Source organism: Triticum dicoccoides, chromosome 7B (assembly GCF_002162155.2).
Source record: "Triticum dicoccoides isolate Atlit2015 ecotype Zavitan chromosome 7B, WEW_v2.0, whole genome shotgun sequence".
In the NCBI taxonomy this organism is placed as follows: domain Eukaryota; kingdom Viridiplantae; phylum Streptophyta; class Magnoliopsida; order Poales; family Poaceae; genus Triticum; species Triticum dicoccoides.
Window position 1 is genome coordinate 397,456,066 of NC_041393.1, and position 3,155 is coordinate 397,459,220.

The window sequence follows — 3,155 nt, forward strand, 5'->3', positions numbered from 1 at the left end:
TGATCACGTGAGAAAAAATACTAAAAACATTTCTTTCGGTGCAGTGCGTAGATGCAGTTTTGAACACTACACTTGTCATCGTAATTTGGAAAAATTACGAAAAAGTTGAGCTACGTTGTGATTACCGTTTACTTATAGGAAAGAAGTTTCACCTTGATGAGTAGCTTCTCCGTGCACGGAAAGCATGTAAGGAATCCAACAACTTGATCTAGATTGGGGCTGATATATTTTAGTGCTAAGATCTTCACTGTGCGCATGGACTGGGTCAAGCTTGTGGGAATCATTTTCTAGAAGACGGTCGCAAATACATCAAGAAGAAATTTAAAAATGTGAATTTCAACAAGATGGAGAAGAAGATGAGTGGTGTACCTGAACGATTACGGATCCAATAAAGAGTTTGGAGAATTTGGCAGACGAGTACACCAACGCCGTCAATTTCGGCGCGTCAATGACCCTGATTTTTGTTGGACCTTCTAGATCCGATACAAGCAATCTCTCAAGGAAAGGCGCATTCTCAATGACCATAACGTGGAACAGCTAGAGTGATCTCTTCCCAATTGATGTCTTGTTGCGGGGCCATCAAGACACATAAATCCATCGGAGATTCGTCGAGGCGATGTGGAGGCTAATGAACCCGTGGATCCGCTCAAGACGAAGGTACTCGAGCGCAGTACAGCTGCGGAGCAGGTGCTCCATAGCCTTCTTCGAGATGACAACGTCGAAGAGGTCGAGCTGCTTGAGTTGAGGGAGAATAAGGGCGGGCGCGGCATTAATCTAGGGAAGATAGCAGGAGCTGAAGCTGGCGCGGTGCAGCATTGGCGTGAGGCGGAGCGCGGACGGCGGCAGAGAGCGACATCGTCCAGCTTCAAAGCTGAGCTCCTCGAGCTGATCTAGGGCAGGGGATAAGAACCACTCGTCGAACTTGGGTTGGACCTTGCAGTTGGTACTGAACATGCGGATGTCAAGGCGTCTGGCTGGCCCAGGGTGCGATGAAAGGATCTTGGAGACTGCGGCCATGCGTTTGCAATCCCCGTCGCAGAGGCAGCTGTCAACGGTGAGGTTGAGGGGGACGCAGCGCCAGAGGGGGCGCCACCGCTGGGAGAGCAGGGCAGTCCGCACGGCAGATTTGGTGGGGAGGAGGCTGATGATGACGAGCAACATGTCATCGGGGAGGCTGCTGATGAAGTCCAGGCTCACTGGATGCGGTTTTGGCTCGAGCCGCCTCCGCTTGTTGGCTGCCTCGCCATCCATCTCAACCGGCGGCGACGCTGGTGTACATGTGTGCTGGTGTGTGTTGTGTGCTGGGTGTGCGCGAGTGCGTCCTTCTGTGCATGCCGCCGCGTAGTGGTGAATTGTGCGCGAGTGCGTCCTTCGAGCGCAAGAAGTGTGTCCTCAATGCGCCCTCAATTTACTAGCGTGTGGGGTGCTACCCCGAGTGGTTTCAACTTTGTTTATTTCACCGCGTGTAGGATGGGCCTCTGGTTTACTTATTTTCACCCACTGCCACATGGGCCAGCACACCAAGATACAGAACACGAGCTGACAACGCAGCATGTGGATTGGTTGACCGGTCAACTAAACAATATACAGAGCTATATGCTGACATAGTGAGCGTATAATCCGTCGGTATAGAGAGTTCGAGTGAGAGGGGAGGCCCGTGAGAGATAGCAGAGAGAGGGAGAGAAAGAGCTACTCCCTCCGTTCGATAATGTAGTTCCAACATTTTTTTAAGTCAAACTTTTGAAACTTTGACCAAGTTTATAAAGAAATTACTTATATCTACAATACCAAATATGAATTATAGTATGAAGTAAGTACATGTTGTGATGAATCTAATGATCGTTCTAGATGTAAATGTTTTTCTCCACATATACCTGGTCAAACTTTTCTGAGGTTTGACTTTTCAAAACATCCATATGCTTATGGACGTGACAGAGTCCCTAACGAGAGAGAGAGAGAGAGTGAAGAAAGTGTGTGTGCGTGTGTGAAAGAGACATGGACAACACACGATAAAAGTAGAGAAAAAGTGTGTGTGTCTTATGCAAACATATCACACATGCATCTTCGAGAACAGAGGCAAGGTGAGGAGATAGTGTGTGGTTGTTTGGAACCGAGAGAGGAAGACCCCTAGCACGTGGCCAAGAGGGGTCTGACAAACAAGGGAGAGAGGTCGAGAGAGACGTACAGAGAAAATGCAGACATGGGGAGGAGAGAGTGTATGTTTGTCATAGAGAGATCCCCTGGAGATCGTGATGGGACTACATGGGTGGGAGATCGAGTGACAAGGTGTGTGCGTGATAGAAGATGCCCCGAGAGATATCGAGATAGATGTATGGATGGAAGGAGACAATACGTCTTGATGGCTAGTAAGAGATAATCATACTTAGGAGGGGGAAGGAGTGCTTGCACCTATGGCCCTGTTTGGGTACTCTAACTCAGTTAGAGGTTAGAGTTAGATTCTAACCCTGAACTAACCCTGAACTAACTCTAAGTAAAGAGGTGTTTGGATGGCAGGGTTAGATGGAGCGCGGATACGGCGAGGCACCTTCACGGGCGGTGCGAGAGGGAGGGAGGGAGAGGATGAGAAGCTTCGAGGAAGTGGAGAGGGATCTGCTGCGGAGAGAGCGAGAGAAAAAAGTGTTTATTAGCGATCCCGAGAAGAACTAACCCAAATAAGCACCTCTATGGGTTAGTTTTTTGGATGGGTTAGATGCATCTAACCCAAACTAACCCTCCTGTTTGGATCTTTTTGGGTTAGTTGACTCCAAACTAGCCCAAACTAACTCTAACTCATGGATCCAAACAGAGCCTATGATGGAGTGAGGGATTATGGTACTTAGGGGGGTGCATGTCACATGGAGAGAGAACAAGGGCGAAGAGTGTTGGATGGGTCTATATGTACAGCGCGAGCGAGACATGTGTATGTGTGAACTAGGGAGATATAAGGCCAGTTTGGCTTGCGTCGTGAGCATCTTTTGCGTGGCCTGGGGTTGTGGCTGGATTTCATGCACGCTTGTTTGGTTGCTACCCTGTGAAAAAGAAAGCCCACTTGGGCTGGGTTCCCTTGCACTTTAATTAGCCTGGCTGAACTCCAGACAGTGCAAGTAGCCTGGCCCAAGCGACCGATTTCGAACGCCTGGCCGTGCCTGGTCGTG